Raw genomic sequence first — 23,441 nt, 5'->3', positions numbered from 1 at the left:
ATAAAGCAATGGAGCAAACAAGATAAAAACATGAGTGCTGCTAATGCACTTAACAGAACTCACTTTACTCCCCATGCATCAGGAGTCCAGGAAAAGTAATCTAGTACTTAGGCCAACTTCCAGATTCTTAGAATCTTAGAAACCTTACAGTGGGAAGGGACTTTTAAAGATCATCTACTCCAACTCTCCTGCAGTTGTCAGGGACATCCACAGCTAGATCAGGTTGGCCGGGATCCGATCCAGCATCAGCTTGAAAGTCTCCAGGCATAGGGCATCCAACACATCTCCAGGCAACCTGTTCCAGTGCATCACCACCCTCACTGTGAAAGACTTTTTCCTTATCATTAACATAAAATTACCCTCTTTAAGCTTGAAGACATTTCCTCTTGTTCTATCACCACAGACCCTGCTAAAGAGTCTGCCCCTTTACTGTAGCTCCCCTTTAAATATTGAAAGGTCACTATTACGTCACCTCAAGACCTTCTCTTTTCCAGGCTGAGAAGAATAGCCTCAGCTCTTTCAGCCTGTCCTCATAGGAGAGGTGTTCCATATCTTGGATAATTTTTGTGGCACTCCTCTGGGCATATTCCAACAGGTCCATGTTACTCCCATACAGAAGACTTCACATCTGGATGCAGTACTGCTGGTGAGGCTTCACCAGAGCAGAGAAGAGAGGCAGGATCACCTCCCTCAACCTGCTGGCCATGCTTAATTTGATACAACTGAGTATACAGTCGTATTTCTGGGCTGTGAGCACACATTGCTAGCACATGCCCAGCTTCCCATCCACCAATACCACTAGGTCTTTTTCAGCAGGTCTCAGCACATGCTCACTCCTCCCACAGCTTGTATTGGTACTGAGATGTTGCCTCAACCCAGGTGCAAGATCATGCACCTTTGCTCTGTGGAACCTCATGGTAGGGAACCCTGTGGAACCTACTACTAAAATGGAAGAAGCACACAACAACCTAGATAATGCCTAATAATTCTAATTCTTGAGACTGCATTGGTAACTCAGGAAAGTCACCCACTTTGTCATACCATTACTCATGTTGTTATTTACAACACAACAAATTACAAAACAATACCAATAAATAAGAAAAAACACAATCCCAGTCATTCTTAACATGAGCCAGCAGTGCGCTTTGGCAGCTCGAAAGGCAAATGGGATCCTGGGCTCCATCAGGAGAGGGGTGGTCAGCAGGGACAGGGAAGTGATTGTCCCTCTCTACTCGGCTCTTGTGAGGCCCCATCTGGAGTACTGTGTCCAGGTGTGGAGCCCTCAGTACAAGAAAGACATGGAGATTTTGGAAAGGGTCCAGAGGAGGGCGACTAAGATGATCAGGGGGCTGGAGCACCTCCCCTATGGGGACAGGCTGAGGGAGTTGGGCTTGTTCAGCCTGGAGAAGAGAAGGCTGCGGGGTGACCTCATTGCAGTATCTATCTATCAGTATCTATACTATCAGTACCTGAAGGGAACCTACACCCAGGAGGGGAGTAAACTCTTCAAAAGGGCTGACAATAGCAGGACTAGGGGAAATGGATCCAAGTTGAAGGAGGGAAGATTTAGGTTGGATGTTAGGGGGAAGTTCTTTACGAGGAGAGTGGTTAGGCCCTGGAACGGGCTGCCCAAGGAGGTTGTGGATGCCCCGTCCTTGGACGTGTTCAAGGCCAGGTTGGACGGGGTCCTGGGCAGCCTGATCTAAATGTGTATGTTTGGTGGCCCTGCTAGGCAGGGGGGTTGGAACTACATGATCCTTGAGGTCCCTTCCAACCCAGGTGATTCTGTGATTCTGTGATTATAAGGGTTGGGTGCTATTTCCTGTCTTGAAATGAGGCCGAATATATCATGCTGGAATCCACATAGGGCCAGTCCCTGTGTAAACACAAGTCCCTGTCTAAAAACCACATCATTTTAGGTCTTTAGCTTGTATAATAGAATCTCGTTCAACAATGTTCCTCGTTAACTCACTAAGGAAATTCAAGACTGGGACATGAAAAATTTTTTGCATGCTCTCAGAAGGCAATATGATGTGTTGAGTTGTCTTGGAAGCAGGTGTATTTATTTAATTGATTTTTTGATTATTCAATTTGATTTTTTTTATGGCTTCTACTTCTCTCCGTCCATTTCCATTAATCCATAATTAATAAATGCTATTACGAAGACAATTCTTTGCTCAATTTTGTATAATTTGTCTTCAAGGTTAAAGACAAGAAATGAAATGACGGTGAGAAAGTAGAACAGGAGATGAAGGAAGTATTTATTTGAAAAAATACTGTTGTATTTGAACACCAGTAAGTACAGATTCCGCCTGTAGACATATAACTTTTTCTAAATTGAGAAGTTAAAACAGCATTTGGCTTTGGTTTTGTGATGCATTATTGATTAAATATTGCAGAAAATGAAGTTAAATTTTATTAACTATACAGTGTCAGAGTGGTTGGATTCTAACATCAGAAAACAACTATTTTCATTGAACAGAACTCAGAAATGTTAGGAATCGGAAAGCTTTGATGAGCATTAAAAGAAATGTCACTTCTCTCAACTTTAAGAACTAAATGAATGAAGACGTAAGATATTCCAGCTGTAAAAGGAATCAGTTAATGAGAATTTGTATCACAACAGTACTAGACTGCAATTTGAAAAGCAAGTAACAATTGCTTGGATTTGAATAGGAAGGAAAAACATTGTTTAAGGAGCATATGAAATATTTATTTCTCAGTATTTTTCTAACACACTCATAAGCAGTCTATATTATGAGATTCTTCACTGTGAGCACTTATTTGTGTGAACACATAAATAAGTCTTTACAGATCAATCTTATCGAAATAGTATTGAAGCATTGGCTAGGAAAGACAATGTTTTGGTTTGTGCTGCACAAAATCATAGAGGTGGGTTGGCAGGTTTTTAAAGAAGTATAAAAGGATTTCATCAGAGGAAAAAAGGCAATGATGCTCACCAAAACAGTGAGCATCCAAAACTTTCAAAACACAGTTACGTAAACCATTTTTTTCTGAATACAGATTCTGTGAGATTTCTGTGCCAGACATGTCTATTTCACTCCACAGGATAGGCACTACATTTCCTCAGCCATCCTCTTAGCCATGCTGTGCAGCTCTTCTTTCAGAATTTGTCTCTCTTGAAATTTTGCAATTAGAATTGTGTGTTCAGTTCTAAATAAACAGTTAGTAGAGCTTTGTGGAGAAACATAAACTGTCTCTATTCTGGATATACTTTGCCTGATAAATATTAGCTGTCTTTCTAATGACCAATTAGATTGCAGTCTCTTGTTCTCCCAAGTGGACTAGCTGCAAGGACATTTTCTTCCTTCTGCATAAATTCCAGCTGTCCTATCATATCCTGTCCTAGTCTATCACATAAGAAGATTATCTCTGGTAGCACCGTGTAGTATTATTGCTTAATACTTGTTAATTACTATTATAATGTTATATTAGAAATTATGAGTATTCTTTATAATTAACATTTGTTTATATTTAAATGTTTAAATGTTTAATTGTTATATTATAAACTATAAACTACTGCTAAAATATAATGTTAATACTGCCACATTTTTTTTTCGTTTCTCCATCCATTCCTTAAGGTCATTAACTCTACATGATAATCCAGCTTTTGTTTCTGGTGGTGTCTTCCAGGCCTGCCTTAGCTCCATATTTTGTTAGCAGTGTTACAAGTCTTTTTCTTACATTAATATCATTAAGAAAAGTTGAATTTAGCATGTCCTACAGCCAAAACTCAGGATATTCTCCTAACAGCTTGCCTCTAGTTTGAAACTTCCTCATCTATCAACCCAGTCTATCACCTCCTTTTGCTTCCTAACCCATCCTACAATCACCATTCTATCTCTCAACTTCTCTTCTGTAACAATTACCCCAAATGCCCTAATTTAGTTCAGTCATAGGTGTAGGAGTAGGACTAGTCCAAGATTGGAACTAAAGTATTTTCTTTGCCTGCAAAAATCTAGTATAGCCTCAAAAAAAAGCATAGTGTATTGATGTTATGATCTTTTTTTCTGTTCTTCACCCACATTACAGCAGCAATTATTTATATAAGTGGTTCTTGAATTCTTCTGCAAGGAAATTACATCCCTTATTGGGATCTTCATCTATAGATTATGAGAAAGTGGTTTTGGAGAATTCTATTTTAAAAATAGACAAATTCCTGCACTGCTCTTCGTGCTTTTTAATGTCTGCTTAAATACCAGACTGCACAGGAACACTGGTACTCAAGCTGTGATGACACATACTAGAACTGTGTAAAGATTACAGTAAACCTTTAAACTTCATGTTCCCGAAAGCAAAGAACGTGATGCGGTAACAGCAATCTCCATTACTAGGCAATGAAGTTCGATGAGCTTTCCATGTTTTGTAAGATTTTGGGGTTATTTTAGGAGCACTGTGAAGGGGCAGGGTCATTTTGGTTTCTAAGAAAGAACAAGGTTTTTATTGTCTTTGATTTTTTCAACTAATCATTTTTAGTGAAGAGTGGAAAAATCAAAGCAGTAAGAAAACAAGAATTTGCCAAAGACATTTCAGAATAGACTGGCCAGTACTAGAATTTGTTTCTTTGAAGGTCAGTTTAATTAAATAGTGATGGCCATGTTAGATGTGTAAATATGTAGAAAATTGTGTATCCAGAATTTTATGCTTTCTAAAACTTGCATTAAAATGTCTCTTTGTACCATAGGCTTTGAAAAGACCTATTCAGTAAAACTAGATAAATGATGTTTAAAATGCGATCTTTTAAGACACTTTGGAAGTCTTTTTCTTGGTCTTGGAACAAATAAACTTTTTTTTAAATTTATTTTTAGTAGTAAATCTGTCTGTGACAAATGAAACAATAAAAATGAACACAAAATCTGAGAGTATTTTGTTTCTTTTATCCGAAAACAAGCAGCAGCAGAAATAAGCACAAACACTAAGAAATGTTTTCTAGAAGCCATTTGTCATTCATGGTCAGAAAGCATATGGAAAAAAATAATACACATCTTAGTGACACAAGTACCAAGTCCATCCAGATGCTCTGCAACAGCAATGAGAATTTGTCAAAAAATATTAACAGATGAAGGCTTCCACCTAAAATCTATCCTTTTTTGATTCATTTGTTTTCTTTGGGTCCTTCTGTACTATTTATCTGGGAATTTCGGAAGTGACAATATCTATTTGTTCTTTATAGAACTCTGGGAAAAAAAAAAACAAAAAAAGTGTCTTTTTAAAATTCCATTTATGCTGGAGTTTTAGCTTTTTTCAAAAGCAGTACAAGAGCAAGCAGGTCTTATAAGATCCCATTTTGACTCCAGCTACATTCACAAAATGTCAAAGCAAGTGATTTATTTATGTATAAAGCAAAATCAACTATGTTTTCAAACCACTTAGGTTCGTACTGTGGGACAAAAAATGTTGGAGACTAAGTTACATGCTTTGTTCTTGTTTTATTCAGCACAGTTCCTCTGTTAAATATGAACCTGTAGCAGTTTATGGCTCCCGTACAGCACGCAGTTTGAAAAATAGACATATTTAGCCATAGTTTCACAGAATATTTTTCTAGACTCTTATACTGCTGAAAACTTCATTGCTGCTATCAATGGGAGAAGACAGACTTTCAAATAAATATTCTCAGTATTTATCAGCTGATTGTTTCAACTTATGCCTATATTTTCAATGTAATTTCAAGTAAGATTTAAATGAAAACAGAAAAAAAAAGTGCTCTCAGCTAAGTTTTAATAATTGAATTATAATGCAGGAGCTCTTTCTGTTAGGATACGTGTCCAAATCCAAACAGAGTTTTGTTCTTCTTTTTTTTCCTTTTTCTTCCTTGGCTTCAAGTGCTTTCTGTTTTTCTTCACCAAAACCAGAAACAACTAGATATGCAGGTGAACTTTTTTTTCTGTTCTTTGACAGTTAAAATAGATATTTTTTTTCAATTTCATTTTTCAAATGGGATCAAGCCAGGATCATTCAAAGTTTTGGTGAAAAGCCAGAGAATGCAAAATATTAGTTGGGTAGTTGATGTAACTTTGGGTGTAGTAGGCTCAGATACAAAATTGGTTTAACCTTGATTTTATTCATCACAAATATTATTCTAGTCGTAAAACGGATGCTTGGGATCACAAAGCCTTTTTGTCTAATAATCCACTCTTCTCCAACTAACTGGAGTACTACATCCTGCAATTGATCATCTTGGCTCATGGAACTAAATGGATCTAAAAGCCTCACTTTTACACCTAGAATTATTTTTTCATAATACCTTTTTTTTTTTTTTTTTTTTTTTGGCCTATTATATTGTTCTAATTGTGATACAGGCACCCAAAATTTACGATACTTGAAAATCATGGTCACTGTCTATAGATTTAAAATATGGGACTGTTTGGTTTTGGTAAACCTTGTTATGATGAAAAGGTAAATCAGGAGTGCAAAGTTCTATTGAGATTTTTTTCTTTTAATTGGTTGGTTGATTAGTTGCTTGAAGGTGTTTCTTTTTCAGTCACATCATAATACAAAATGTTTCCAAAACAATCATGGTATTGCACTGATCTTGCCTTGCTTATATTCTCACTTCCTCAATCTAACATAGATCCAGACATAAAATCCAGTATTCACCTAAAACGTAAATTGAATAAATTGTGAATAAATTGTCAAAAAGGATTGTGATTTCATAGAATTGTAACTATTTTATATCATTAGTGCATTTTCTCCTAGAAGTTGAAGAATATTTTGATATTATTTAGTTAATAGATTAATCTATCAGAATTGAATGCATAGTGATATAAAAAAGTCACCCTGAAAAAGATAACTAGTATTTCTTATAGGGGAAAACTCAACTTGCACTGCATTACTTATAGGAAAAGAACAGTTGCAGATGAATTCTCTTTTTTTCAGGCTTGTAGCTGCTGTGAAAAAGAGGTCCTCCCACAGAGATCATTTATATTCTGAATAAAACTTTGGTGATGACTCACAGCAGGAGGGGATGAACTCACCAAGAGAGCAAAGTGACCATAGGCAACTCTGAAAATCTTTGCAAGGCAACAGAGCGAGACGGATGGCACAAGTCACTGGGAAAGACCTTTGTCATTTTTGGCAGTTATATACTTGTAGGAATACAAGAAAAGCTGTTCAGAGCAGAAGCTGTGGAGCAAGATAAACAGCATGAGAACCAAGGACACCTCTAGAAGAAGAAAGAACGTCTGACGGCTCTGACTGGATAAGCTCCTGCATGCTCCTGGTTGAAGAGTGTTTGTAGAATGCTCTGTTGACATGTAAAGGTGGATGGGAAAGTTGTGGGGGTGGATGGGAAAGAGAAAAAGAAAACTGGTGAAGGTATATAAGTGATGTGAGAACTTGTGATAAATGATTTGGATCATTCACATCTGAGTCTGTGCATCAGACACTACAAATGGTGCCCACTGTGTGGGGCAAATCAAGCCAAGGCTGAGTGAGCCCTACGGAGAGATTGTTTGGCACATGTGCACACCGTTCTGTAGGACAGAAGGTATCATTCAGTGGATTGAAGGATCTTTTCTCGAGGAAGTTAACAACCCTGCTTTGTTTGCACAGCTCAAGTGAGTTTTATATTGTGTCTCTCACCGTACTCTTCCTTATTTCATTATGCATATTCAATCACACACTACATTGCCTGATCCTTTAACTGAGGGCAAACATAAGGCTGATCAAGCCACAGTCGCCTTTGCTGCCTCTCAATTATTTCAGCAAGCTCAACTCTCTCATCAATTTTTTCATCAGAATAGGAGAGCCTTACAAAAGCAATTCCAACTGAGAGTGGATCAAGCCTGCAACATTATTTTAATGTGCCCAGACTGCCAGGCAATTGCACCTTTGCTTCAAATTGAGGCAAATCCCCGTGGCACAGTATCTCTTTAACTGTGGCAGACAGATGTTACTCATCTGGGTGAGTGATCTTCTTCAGGCAGGTATGGTGTATCCACGGGATCAGTCCTTCCACCTTAGCCGCTGTATGAGTGGTCAAAAGTGCTTGATAGGGCCCTTCCCACTTTGGTTCCAAAGGTGAATCTGAGAAGGATTTAACATAGATAATCTCCAGGCAATATATCATGCACTGGTCAGTCCAAGGCCTGTGCTCTGGTACCCAATACCATTCTTTCAATTTTCCTTTATTGCTTTGTTAGGCTAATCACATATTTACTGAACATTTCATCCCCCACCTGCATAATAATTCCCTTTTGTACAGTATAAGGTCACCCATAAAGAATCTCATATGGGCTTAACCCTTCCTTGGTTTAGTCTGAATTCCTAGAAGTGCCAGAGGCAGTACCTGCAGCCATGGAATCCCAGCCTCTTGGCTGAGTTTTATTACTTGTAACTTGATCAGATGATTAATCTTTTCCATCTGGCCACTTGACTGCGGCCTATAAGGTGTGTGCAATTGCCAATTAATTCCCAGTAATGTGCTAATTTCCTGGATCACTTTAGCAATAAAATGTGGGCCTCGATCTGATGAGATTGCTCCTGACACCCTGAACCTCGGAATTATATCTTGTAAAAAAACCTTTGTTATTTTCCTAGCCTTATTAGTTCTACAAAGGTATGCCTCAAGCCATCCTGAAAAGGTGCCTCCAAGCAGTCTGAGGCTCTGGGATAGATGCGTAACTGGAAGTCACTACTGTCTTTTCTTCCCTTGTGCTTTTTCTTTTTATGAACTGTTGAAAAATTTTAAGTGTCTTCTTACCTGCATCTGCTGGGTATATAAAAATACAGAATGAGTTTTTATTACTCTGGGATCTGACTGCCTGGGATCTGCACTGTCAGCAATCAGAATGACTTCAGTTCCTCCATGTAAAACTGTCACAAGATGTAGCTGTAGTACAGCCTCCTTGCTCCTTTGTCACTGTGCCTCATGTTGACCTGAAGAGATCATTTAAGCAGATGAGAAGAGAGCGTCAGAGACAGTCAAGCCCTCAGTCAATCCCAAAACTAATCCTGCAGCTTAACTACAAAAAAAAATCTGATGCAAATAAAAATCAGGGTCAGAATTCTTGACAGCCCAGGTTTGCCCAGACAGAATATTCCACTAACATGCCTATATTTCTTCCCTACTCTTCACTTCTTCAGGTGCAGTGCTGGTGTGTCTGTGGCTGTCTGCACTTCTCTGTGCCGACATGTATCTAAGACTGATATCAAGCATTGCATGTTGGCAAGTTCTGTGGCAACTAAATCTAATGTGAAGGCTATAATCTGGTCTCTTCCCCATATTATTTCTTAAATTGATCTTAGTTTCTTCAATGTCTTTCCGGCCTGAATGAGGTCCCAAGTAGAGGCAAGCAGCTACAACCATTTCTTAGGCTCATGCTTTGACTTTTCCAGTTTTCTGTACTCCAAAGTTCTTACAGTTAAATAACAGTTCCATAGCTGCACAGTGAGGGGCAGACATTACTTCTGAATTCTGCAAAATTGTATTTCTTCTTAGAGGCTCTAGGATAAGGAAAATACAAAAGGAGCAAAATGAACATAATTAACTTAGAGGAAGAAAAATAAACTTAGGAAGCAAAGCTAAATAGGATAGTGAACCTTTTCTCTTATTTTCCTGGAATGTACACGCAACAGCTTCATGCTCAGAAAAATCAGTGCTCCTGGGACCAATAGTCTGTAATATCTTCATCAGTGACATTGACAGCGGTATGAGTAGCTGATGACACCAAGCTGGGGAGTGTGGTTGACCACAACAGGGACAGGACACCATCCAGAGGGGGCTTGAGCAGTGGGACCAGGAGACCTCATGAGGTTCAACAAATACAAATGCAAGATCTTGTACCTGGATTGAGGCAACACCTCACTGCCAATGAGTGTGGGGAGGAAAGGATTGAGTGCAGCCCTGCTGAAAAGGACCTAGGGGTATTGGTGGATGGGAAGCTGGATGTGAGCCAGCAATGTGCCCTCACAGCCTGGAAATACAATTGTATTCTTGACTGCATCAAAAGAAGTGTGGTCTGGTCTATGATCTATGATCAAAAGATCTATGTCTGGTCAAGGGAGGTGATCCTACCCCCCTGCTCTGCTCTGGCCTCACCTGCAGTACTGCGTCCAGATGTGGAATCCTCGGTACAAGAGAGACATAGATCTGTTGTAATGTGTCCATAGGAGGGCCACAAAAATCATCCAAGGAATGGAACACCCTTCTACGAGGTAGGAGTTTTGTAACACCATTCCATTCTCACTAGTCCCTTCACTACTGCACTCCTGTATTTTCCATTCACTGCAATGACCTTTCTGATCACTACAGTAATGTATCCATAAATAATGTTTAGCTTCAATTATTTATAGGTATTCCATGTAGATAAGTGATTTTTGAAAGGCAACTGTAAAAGATGCACTTTTGCTTCTTCATTAAAAATATACAAAAACAAAATACATTGCCTTATTTATTGCAGCGTAGTAGAAATCTTCATGGTGATCCAGTACAGATGATTCTTTTTCAGAAACACCCTTCAAAAGTGATATGAGAAGCCCTAGATTTTGACAGTTTAATTCAGAGTACATTATAACTTCTGTATTAATACGTACTTGAAGCTCTGCTATAAACCTTGCATATGAAAAGAAACTCTATACCTCAAACTCCATGGTAAAGTTTATATATGAAATATGTTCATGGAGGTTTTAACAGTTTTTTGCAATATTTATATGAAATGAGTTTTCCTCTTTGCTACCACAGAAACAATTTATTCTGTGCATTCCATCAATTTTACACTTGCTGGATAAATCTAATTATCAATAATGCAAAAGGCAGCCATGTAGACACACTCATCATGCAGTAATCTAGCATAATGTCATGGAAGGCATGTCAGGGCATTATTCTCCTGGAACCAATTGTGATGTTTCTATCATACAGTCACTTTGAGTGCATTTCTACATGCATGTTTTAATGTTTTCAATATTGTCATAGGTCCAGCTTGAGCTCAGAGCATCCATTTGGGTTGAATGTGGGCAGCGTGCTGCTGAGACTAAGAGAACCAGCCTGGGTTATGGTATCTTCTGTTTGGTTCTGTCTCACAAGATTGCCTGACTCCCAGTTGTGTGAGAACTCAGGTGAGGTTGCTTGCATCTCCTTGTCAACTCAATAACTGTGTGTAGTTTTGGGAGCCTTAATGTAAAGACAGTATTTGAGTATTAAGTAATAGTATTTGAGAGCATTCAAAGGAGGGTAAAGGGCCTGGAGGGTAAGACATATGAGCAGAAGCTGAGGTCACTTGGTCATTCAGCCAGAGAAGATGAAGCTGAAGGGAGACCTTACGGCATTCTTCACAAGGGGAGTAGGGTGTAGGTGCTAGGACCCAGGGGAAGTTGCAGGAGGGGAAAGTCAGGCTGAGAAAGGTTCTTCACGAGAGAGTTGTCAGGCACCAGAACAGGCACCCTATTGTAGTGGTCACAGCACCAAGATACTGGAGTTAGAGAAACATTTGGACAACATGAAACTCATTGTTTTACTGTCTTTCATTGTTTTATATACATGGCAATGGTACTAAAGGGTAGCACAAACTTCTGCAGGCCAGCTGCCACCAGTATCTACTGAAAGAAAATCCCAGGGCAAACAGTCTGCCACCACCGGCAGTGAGGACTCGGCAGAAAATCTACTGGCTAGCTGCCACTGGTAATGTGAGTATCTCTCTATTAAACTGATGAATATTAACTTGCCTCTGAGTAATTTCCTCAGGATCAGTAAACATTGCCCAGAAACTCTGGCACTGAATGAGGTATAAAGGAGCACCAGTATCCCAAAATATCTAAAAACTCCTGCAGCTGCCTTGGTGCTGTAGGGACTGGGAACACCTGAACCTTATCTATGACAGCACTGGGTAGTACTTTGGTCTTTCCTGACCAAACCACCCCCAGGAATTTTACCGACAGGCCTGGACCTCGCACCTTTTGAGCATTTATAGCCCATCCTCTTTCCTGCAGATAAGTAGTTAGCACATTTGCTGCTTGACCTACCACCTCTAGTGAGTCGGATATCAAGGATGGATCTCTAGGGGATCTGTTACAAGTAGAGATTCAAGATCTAATTTAGAATTTTTATTTTCCTGACCCACCAGCTCCGTTGATTCAGAAGTCTTGTCATTGTCTATTGAAATATTATGAACCTGTCCTATTGGAAAATGCAAAGTTGTTTTTTCCCTGTCAATATACCAAGTTCTTGTTCTAACCTTTCAGTGTGGACTCTCAACAACTGGTCTTCGTTTTCTAACGTATTGGCCCTTATTTCAGCCTGGTTTAAAGCATTTAACAGTGGCGATGTCACTGCAGAGGCAGCTAACTGCCATTCTTTTGTAATTAGTATATATTTGCTTAGCCATTGAAAATAGCCTGCCATACAATATTTCCCATAACACGTAGGGGACCCCACTTTCAATGTTGGTTGCTAGTTCATAATAGGGAGATCTTAAAAATCCCAGGATTTGTTCCAGAACCATTTTGTCTAGGGTGGTAATGTTCTCCCCCCAACCCATTTATAGAAATACCAGAGAAAAGGCATTATATATTTTAGTATATTTGGCCTGTGGCTTGTTTAGTGTATAATCAACAAGTATACAGATGCATAATTGACAAGTATACAGAGAAGTTAGGCTAGTCTTTAGAGAGCATATAGCTTAAAAAGATTATCATGTTGGAAAGGGGTAATCAGAAATGAATGGAAAAGCTTACCCATGTAAGCTCACAGAAAAAAACTCCAAGAGGAACAATCTCCAGAGAGAAAGAGAAAGGCAGTCACCCTTAAATCATTCCAGATGTGGAGCCAGGCTCTGTCCTTTCTGGTCATGCAGATGAATTGTCTTCACCTGTGCTCTTGCAGCTGACTCATTGCTCGCTACAGGTGATCAATCAGAGGTTCAGGCTGTGATTCTGTGAGACTACTGAAATTCCTGTCCTTTTTGTGGCTCTTAGCAAGTGCATCTTGTGCAGTTTCTTCCTATGAGTTTTGCTCGCTGACTTCAGCCACTGCCAGAGCTTCATATCTGTTGCTTATCCGGTTTATCAACAGCTTATCATCTGTTGCTGATCAGGTTTTGCTGAAGCTCTAAAAGGAGTTCTTAGTAGAATGCATCCGGAGAAGGGCCATAAAAATGAGAAAAGGGAAATAACATCTCCCCTGTGATGGCAAGTTGGAAAACTTTGGGCTTCGGGTTCATCATAGAATAGAGAAGATTCCATGAAGATCTGATAACAGCCTTTCTCAATGGTGGACTATAAGAAGGAAGGGGGCGAACTTTTTAACAGGATCTGTTGTGGTAGGAGAAATGATTTCAAATAAAAAAAGAGGAGATTTAGATTGGATGAAAGAAAGTTTTTTACTATAAGGTGATGAGGCACTGGAACAGGTTGCCCAGAAATATGGCAGATGCCCCATCCCTGGAGATATTCAAGGTCAGGCTGGACAACGCCTTTAAGAGTCCTTTCCAACTCAAACTATTCTATGATTCCCAGTGGAATGGCAAAAGCTTCCTTATAGTTTTGGAATGTGTACCTGGGAGGACAAAACCCAGATAACAATATCCTAAGATATGGCAAAATTAGATACGCTTCCAGATACTAATTTTGTGTCTCAGACCTGTCTACAGAGTTCAGATAATCTGTATAAGAATACCAATAATCCTTTAAGCCTATATCCAAAAGGGATTCTATAAACCATAGTGGAAACTTCAAAAAGAACACAACATTCAAAAAGAACACAAAATAAGGCAGCATTCAGTTTGATTTATTATGCATGTTGGTTAATTTCATCTGCGCAGAATTTGTTGTTCTCGCTGTAATCTGTCACTGCTGTAAACAATGACTTTATAGATTTTAGTCTGCTTATAATTTGAAAGCCAAACCTTGAAGCAGTTTTCATATAGTTTTAAAAATGTTCCTTAAAGAAATTAATTTTGTTCAATGACCATTTTGTATTTATCATGATCACAATAAATGATATATAAATACAAATCTCTGATCTAGGAAAAGTCACTGTATGGACGGAAAGAATAAAAAGTAATAATTTCCCTTGAACAAATATCAGTGTCGTCTGATGCACCGCAGGATACAGTTGGCCTTCCTGGCTTCCTGGGCACATTGTTCACTTATATTCAAGTTGCTGTCAAGCAATATCCCCAAATCTCTTTTAGCAGGGCTGCCCTCCAGTGTCTCATCCCCCAGTCTGTATGTATAGCCAAGGCTACCTCTTCCCAGATAAAAAATCCAGCACTTGCTTTTATTAAACTTCAGACTGTTGGTCTCTCTAATTTGTCTAGATTTCTCTGCTATTGACAAGAGTCAACAGCTCCTTCCAATTAGTATCATCAGCAAACTTTCTCAAAGCACTGTCTAGACTTACATTCAAGTCATTTTTGAAAACATTAAAGAGAACTGGCCTTAGAATGGAGTCCTGGGAAACCCCGCTAGTGACTGGCGATAGAATGATTCAGTGCAACTTACAATAACCTTTTGGGTCCGATTCATCAATCAATTGTTCACTCATCACATTATGTTTTTGTCTAGCTGTACGCTGGACATTTTGTCTAGAAGGGTACTGTGAGAAAAATATTAAATCTTTACCAAAATCCTAAGAGGTAACATCAACTGGCATTTCTTGGTTAAATAAATGGGTGACCTTGCCACAAAAGGAAAATGTTAAAAAAGATCTCCTCACAAACCTGTGTTGACTATGATTAATGAGACCACATTTTCCTTCAGGTGTTTTTCAGTAAATCTTAGCATAGTTTTCTTTATAAATTTACTATGCACTAAAGTGAAAGTGATAGGTCTGTCATTACCAGGGTCTTCTTTCTTACCCTTCTTGAAAATTGGAACAATGTTTGTCAGCTTACAGTTGACTGGAACCTCTCCGGGTTCCCGAGATCATTTAAAGATTTGAGAGATGTCTCGCAATGACATTGGCTAGCTCTCCAAGCAGTCTGGGAGAAGCAAATCCTGCACAAGCTTGGGTTGGCTGGGAATTGATTATTACCACGGTCACAGACCTACATCTCTGTGCACCTAGGGTGCCAGAGCCCATCAACAGTATAGAAGACAGAGGCAAAGAAAGCATTTAATAGATGCTTTGTCTGTGTCTCTGTTTGTAAGACAGCCATTCTCATTAAGTAATGAACTACTATTCTATCTGATCCTTCTTCTGTTGTTAACATATTTTTAAAAAGCATGTTTTTTATTGTCCCCTACAATATTGGTAAGTTTCAATTCCAACTGAGCTTTCATCACCATGAATTTTCTCCCTACAAAGTCAAAGAGCATGCCATGTTAACTACTCTCACTTTCAGTAGCTATACACTTTCTTTTTCCACCTAAGCTGTAATGGAAGATCCCTATCTAGTTAAGGTGGCCTTCTGCTCACCTGCATGAGTTCAAACATTTTGGAATTACCTGTTCCTATGGTCTTATGAGGTGGTAAAAAGTGACCGGTACTGAAGGACCCAATACCTTCAAAAACAGTTTCCCAAGAGACTTTACTATCTTCTTGAGCAGTCTAAAATCTGCTCTCCCAATTTCCAGAGTTGAGGTGTCAGTGGCAGTTTTCCTTTCTATCAGCAAAGATTTTAATTTTGACATATTCATGGTTGCTCACAGCCAAGATAGCCACCAAGTGCCATTTCATGAGACCTTCTCTGTTCATAAGCAACAGATCTAGGAGGGCACCTTTCTTCATCAGCTCCCTTAGTATCTAGTCCCGGAAGCTGTCATCACGGCATTTTAGGAATCTCCCAGACCTCTTTGTATCGGCTTTCTGGAGTTTCCACTTAATGTCTGGTTAACAGTTCTGGTTCCCATGTAACATCTGTCCCCATAACGACAAGGACAGTTGATCTAGCTATTTCTCTTAGTTCCTTAAAGAATAGTTCATCAATGTCATCAGTGTCAATACCCACAAAAGCACCTGGAATATATATATTTATTTAAAAAAAAAAAAAAAATGAACCTAGGATTATAATAAATCTGCAACCTGTAAAAATCTATTTGTTCTTAAAGGTGCATTAGACTGCTTAGCAAAATCACTAGTTTGTAAATTTGGACCATAACACATTAAAGATTCAGTGATCTATAAATCCATAATCATCAAAGTTGATTATCATCAGAGCTGATTTCACATATAAATTTTTCACATATAAATTTTTCTTGCTACATAGCTTATCCTTTTATTTCTCTTTGTCTAGTGATACTTTGATACAAACACCAGCTATATGCTTTGACATAACATTAACTTTGTTGTGCTAGAGGAGCTGTTCTGTGAAGAGGAAACCTCCTCTGCAATTGATGTGGGCAACTTTGTTGCACGGGCTCTTGGAAGTCATTGCACACCCTTGTGTGAACTGTTTGATTCTATCAGCACCGTTGGCTTGTTGTCATGTTTGTAGAATCTGATTTCATCCCTGAGTAAGATAAAACTTATTGGTGAGGTGATAATGAAACATGCTTTGAGATGGCTGCATATGTGGAAGGATTTGAGTGGATGCCTAGCCATCTTGTGGCATTTTACACTTGAATGGAGTAGTAATCATGCTAAATTGCTAACAGAGGGTGCGGTGCAAACTCCAATGAAATCCAGTAGCTTCTACAATTGTGTAGGTATTTGGCATAGCATCAAAGCCTTCTCTTCTTGCTCCTCCAGTAAATAGTCTGGAAGTAGGCAAGAAGAAAATACAACAAACAGATGACCCACACTAACCAAAGATGTTCAATACCATACAATATTGTGCTCTACAGCAAGATGAAGAAGATTTTTAGCCATCTTTTGCTTGGAAACTGTCTTAAAATCTTTCTGACTGTGAGAGGTGATAAGTGATTGAGTTTTCATCTATTTTATTTTCTTTCTTCCATTTCTCTCTTGCTTTGTTAACTATTTTTTATCTTGACTCTCATATTTTCTTGCTTTAGCTCTTGTGTTTTTTCTCATCCCTCACCTGTAGTGAGTAAGTTTATATGTGGTGATTAGCCATCTACAAGGGTTAACCTCCAACACCATATTTGTTTCCTTTGTGTTTTTTATTCTTTCTATGAAAGTGTGTTGTTTTTTTTTTTCTCCTTGTTTTTAAATTGATACCTTAACCTAGCTCCATGTGAGGATTGTTAGAAAAATAATTAGCTTGCAGGAAACTCATTATAAACCTCTGTACAGCCTCATCTTGACAATGAGCAAGATTTCTGAGTTGTCAGTTATTCTCAGTATCAACACAGTTGGGCCACAAATCTCCAATAATCCCTTGCTTATGTGCAGGAAACTCTACAAGAATCTATGCAAAGTTTATAAATTCAGCATGAAGTTTGCAGAACTTGCAAACTTCCCATGTGAAGGATATATTTCTGATAAAATTTCTATAAAACCTCTAACATCTGTTAGAATTATAAAATGAGTTAAAGTTCTATGGAGTGTAGGGACTACCACAGGTTCCAGACATTAGTTCTCATTAGTCCTTTTTTCACATTTTTGCTGATCAGAACAACCATATCCCAAGTCACTTTTTTCATTTCTGAGCCTTCTGGTATCCACAAATTGTGGATGCTTCATTAAAGCTAGATCAGCTATTTAAAACTTTCACTGTAATCCTCCCAAGTATTCGAAAACATTACACAGAATGCTTTGTAATAAAACCATTCTCTAGTCAAATCTGAGTGCAGGCATCACAAATAAACAATAAAGCAACTCTATTATCATCAAGATAATCAGATATTTTGTCCTTGTCCAATGCAGAAATGGATAAAAAACAATGGTGGAACTTAGAACTAATCACAGAGTCACAGAATTGTAGGGGCTGGAAGGGACCTCTGGTTCAACCTCCCTGCCAAAGCAGGCTCCCCAGACTATTACCGAATCACAGAATCACAAGGTTGGAAACGACCTGCAAGATCATCTAGTCCAACCACCCTCCCATTCCTATTAGTACCACAAGCACTAAACCATATCTCGTAGCTCCTCATCCAGGCGCCTCTTGAACACTACCAGGGACGGCGACTCCACCACTTCCCTGGGCAGCCATTGCAGTGCCTGACCACCCTTTGAGAGAAAAAGTTTCTCCTCGTGTCCAACCTAAACCTCCTCTGGTATAACTTCTGGCTGTTTCCTCGGGTCCTACTATTTGCCTGGGAGAAGAGGCCAGACTCTTTTGCACCACAACCTTCCTTCAGGAAGTTGTAGAGTGCAATGAGGTCTCCCCTGAGCCTCCTCCAGACTAAACAATCCCAGCTCCCTCAGCCGCTCCTCATAAGACTTGTGCTCCAGACCCCTCACCACTTTTGTTGCCCTTCTCTGGACACGTTCCAGGGCCTCAATGTCTTTCTTGTAGTGAGGGGCCCAAAACTGAACACAGTACTCAAGGTGCGGCCTCAGCAGTGCTGAGTACAGGGGATGATCACCTCCCTGCTCCTGCTGGCCACACCATTTCTAATGCAGGCCAGGATGCCATTGGCCCTTTTGGCCCCCTGGGCACACTGTCGGCTCATGTTCAGCCGAGCATCAACCAACACCCCCAGGTCCCTTTCCTCTTCACAGTCATCCAACAACTCATCCCCAAGCCTGTAATGCTGCATGGGGTTGTTGTGCCCAAAGTGCAGAACCCGACACTTGGCCTTGTTGAACCTCATCTCATTCACCTCGGCCCAGCGATCCAGCTTATCTAGATCCCTCTGAAGGGCCTCCCTGCCCTCAGGCAGATCGACACCACCTCCCAACTTGGTGTCATCTGCAAACTTACTCAGGGTACACTCAATCCCTTCATCTAAGTCATCAGTGAAGATATTAAACAGGATGGGCCCCAGTACCGACCCCTGGGGGACACCACTTGTAACAGGTCTCCAGCTAGACTTCACTCCATTGACCACCACCCGTTGAGCACGGCCCTCCAGCCAGTTCCTTATCCAATGGAGGGTAAAACTGTCCAAGCCATGGGCAGCCAGTTTCCGCAGAAGGATACTGTGAGAGACCATGTCAAAGGCTTTGCTGAAGTCTAGGTAGACTACATCAACTGCCTGTGACTAGGTCACACAGGTAGGTGTCCAGGCAGATTTTGAATATCTCCAAAGAAGGAGACTTCACAACCCCCCTAGGCAGCCTGTTCTAGTGCTCCTTCACCCTTACTGTGAAGAAGTTCTTATATACATCTTCCTGCGCTTCAGTTTGTGGCCATTTCCCCTGGTCCTGTCTCCACACATTGCTGAAAAGAGTCTGGCCTCATCACTTTGCCTCCCACACCTTAGATATTTATAGACATTAATCAGATCCCTTCTCAGCTTTCTTTTCCCAAGGCTGAACAGACCCAGGCCACTGAGCTTTTCCTTGTACAGTAAATACTCCAAGCCCTTTATCATCTTTGTGGCCCTCTGCTGGACTATTTCCCTGTCTTTTTTTTATGCTGGAGAACCCAGAACTGACTCAATACTGCAGGTGAAGCCTCACTAGGGCAGAGTAAAGGGGGAGGATCGCCTCTCTTGACCCGCTGGCTGCATTCATTTTAATTCAAACCAAGATACCATTGGCCCTCTTGGTCACTAGAGCACACCGCTGGCTCATGGTTAACATGTTGTTCACCAGGACACCCAGAGGTCCTTTCCAGTAGGTCAGCCCCCTAACCTGTACTGGCGCATGCAGTTATTCCTCCCTAGGCAAAAAACTCTACACTTGTTCTAATGAAATGCACTCATGAATACACACATTATACACGCTTTATAACGAAATACACTTATTCTTACACTAATGAAATATTGTATATATTATATATTCTGGAGTCTAGGTATTTCATCTAAGATGAAATCTTTGAAAACAAATTTCAAAAGTAGACTGAATAACTAAAGCAGGTAACTAGCAAGATTTAAGACCAAATTCTTGTTAAACAGTACAGGGTGATAAGGGAGCTTATATTTATGCATAGAGTTTATATATTTGATTGGAAATAAAGGAGTTTAGTCATTATATTGCTGTATGATACCAATCAAATACAATACCTAGGGATTGTTAATTAGTATGCAAGAATAGTTATTGGAAAAACAACTAGATATTATGTTGTGACAGATTCTCAGTCCTGAAATGCCTTGCTTAATCAATTTGTATGAAGAGTATTGACAACTTCTATGGTGCTACTTCTGAGAAAAAAAATTATAATTTATATTTATATAAATATTTATGTTTTTATATTTATAAAGATGCGAAAAGCATCTCAATCAGTTTATCCATGTGAACCAGCAAATTATGACCAGGAAACTATATTCAGAGCTAAGTATTGGCTTCAGTGCACTGGAAATGATGGCAGCGATGTTGTAATATCACAAAGTTTGCACCACACCAGTCCCACAAATGGCTGCACAGGAGCAGAAAGAATACCATGCATATCAGGACCTATTAAACCAATACAAGGCTGAAGGTAACAATTTTGTTAATCACATCATTATCAGTAATGAAACATGTGTCACCACTATGACCCAGAGCCAAACTGTCCATAGGTTGGTGACATGACTTCCTCATTGAAGAAAAATCTCAAGACGAAGCCCACAGCAGACAAAGCATTGTTCACTGTCTTTTAGGATAGGAAAGAGTTGATCCTACAGGATTTCCTTAAACTCAGACAAATCATCCACTCTGAAAATGATACTGCAATGCTGACTAAGCCCTAGGCTTGAACTTCCAGAGTCAGATCAGAGAAGATAACTTTCCTCTTGCATCACAATATCACTAGGCCCCATACTAGTTTGAAGACCTTGGAGCACATTGCCAGTCTTAGCTGGACTGTCCTACCACAGGCACCATATTATCTGGATTTGGCACCTTCTGACTTCCGTCTGTTCAGGCCAATGATTGATGGACTGCCTGGGCAATATTTTCATAGAAATGATACCATCAAAGCAGCTGTGAAACAGTGGATCACTTTTGCTGATGCAGATTTTTTAAAAGCATGACATGCAGGCTCCTGTTCATTGCTGGCAAAAATGCATAGCGAATGATGGTGACTATGCTGAAAAAGCGTTTTGTAGCTGAGAATTTTCCCCATCAAATAATGCTATTTTTCTCTTTGTATCTGTTGTAATTTCTACGGAAATAAATTGAAGGCATTATTTTTGGAGTGACTTACATACTTGCAGTATGCTTTAGTCATGTTCAGGTTTTGCAGTTTTGATCCTTTTTTTTTATTCCTTATTTAAAATTGTGGCATCTTACTTTAGAGCCCAGAGTAATGAAGTTAGTTTTCTGTACAACAGGTACGAAATAAGAATGACTGAAGACAATCCTGGAATATTTTAACAGAGCTTTCTAGTCTTGGAAAGCAATGCAAGTTGGAAGTATTACTCTGTAAGAGTAGAGCTCCAGTGACATGACAGTCCTTCAGAGTTAGTTCAAGTGTTTTTACAGAGTTCTATGCTGTGCTGACACTTCTATTCACAGCTTTGAACACATTTCATGTGAATTTTCTGATGCCTCTTCTTCTGTTCCTGCACAAATTAATCTTTAAAGTTCAAAGGAGCAGAAGGCAAAAATGCCTGTGTGTAGCCAGACTATTCCTGGAAGTACATTCAAATAGAAGCCTTAGTTCAATGTGAGTAAAGCAGATACTCTGCATGTTGGTGATACACGCAGTGGCATCTGTAATGTGTGCTCACAGGCCATCAGGAACCTGATACTATCTGCAACACATATGATACCCTATAAATAACTCAGTTGCTATTCCTTAAGTTTAGATTGAGATTAAGGATCTAGAGATTGCATAAGAAGCTGCCTGACAGTTGCAGTAAAGGAGGTTCACAGACAGATCTTAACATCCCCACTTAAGGATATTTTCTTCAGCACTGATCAGCTTAGCTGGGTCTAGGACTGTTTTTAACAGCCTCCTAGTGCAAACGGTCTTAATGCCGTGAGGAATCGGTCATTGCAAATTGCAGTGAGGATTCTGCACGTTCCATATGAGAGTCCAATAAAGAGGAATTTCATAGAATTTTCTGGCAGACCTAATTGCATATAATGTCATTTGTGCTATTTAGAGTATAGCATGGACTGATAGTTACTGCTATTGAGAAGCGTGCAATCTTTTCTGAAGTCATTTTTAAGTAGGATTCATGTGAAAATTGGCACTTGCAGGCTTTGTACCTATGCTTCCTATTCCTATGAGTCCTTCATTTGGTTGCATCTTATAAAAATAAATTTAGACAGTAATAAAAAAAAGGATGGTGAAAGGTAAATAAATAGAAACAAACTTGCTTCTGAGAATAACAGAGATCTCTTTTGTTAACAGTTTACAGGCTGGTTTGGCCCAGTTCCATGACTAGCAGGGAGGGGAAACCCATGGACCCACACTCCAGGAAAGGGAAAAAGGCAAAAAGGGAAAAAAAGGTAGAGAGATGGGCGTAAAAAACAAAAGCAGCAGCAGCAATCTGAGGAGAAACAAACTAATTTACTAAATAAGATATCAGAATGCAAGATAACATACTATAATACACTATAATATAATGTAATTAGAATTGGAGCTAATAAATCAAATAAAATGAGAGTGTCCGAAAACCAAAGGCGTTACTCTAATGCTGATGTGATACAACTGGTAGTAAATATGAGTCAGACAATGGAAAAGGGGAGGGAAAGTGATTTGTGGACCATTTTTTTTATCTTTTTCCTTTGAATGGAAAACAAACACAAATAACACAAAGTCCTCTGGGGTACATAGTATGTAGTTCTCCTCTTCTGAGAACCAGGTACCTGGAACTGGAGCGCTAACTTTTTAACTCCCAGTGCATTACATGGTGTTATGATGTGGGATACCAATACCAAAACATCATAAAACTATTACATATTTACATTTGAATTATGGTGGTTTTACACTGACTACTTTCTCTGCCTATTTCCATTTAACACACAGGAATTTTTGAGCTTGCAGAGTCTTTAACTCCTGCTTCAATAACTTTGATATTCTTATATGAATATTTTGCTATCCAGATTATTTCTCATCTGTATTGCCACTCATCTTTCAGTGCTTAGAAATGATACTGGATAAAATATACTAAAGGGAATAGTTCCAGTGAAGAGCCAGGCCGGCAAGGTCTTTCTGTGTGTCCAGATGTGAGTCCACTGTATGCTGAGTTTGTGAGGTGGGATCACAATATTCCCATACGAATTAGAATCAGAAGACTGACATATTTCCTTGCTATTCCAATAAACCTATACATCCTCCAGAATAAAAACATATTTTTCAACAGGATCCAATACTTTACAAAAACTTCTACTCCAAACCAAAACTCCTCGTTATTTCATTCTTATAACTAATTCCAGTCATTTTATCCTATATGATATATAGAGATTTTGGCTAAAACAAAGTCTAAAGACACTAAGAAATTTGTGTAGTGAAATTCAAAATAAGTTATACAAAAGAAGAACTATAAAAGAAGACCATGAAATCTCTAGATTGGGGGTAATTAGCTTCTTCCTGAGAGCAGTG

This window comes from Tetrao urogallus (genome assembly GCF_951394365.1).
Source record: "Tetrao urogallus genome assembly, chromosome: 3".
NCBI classification, from domain to species: Eukaryota; Metazoa; Chordata; class Aves; order Galliformes; family Phasianidae; genus Tetrao; species Tetrao urogallus.
Note: the sequence above shows the minus strand (reverse complement) of the source record.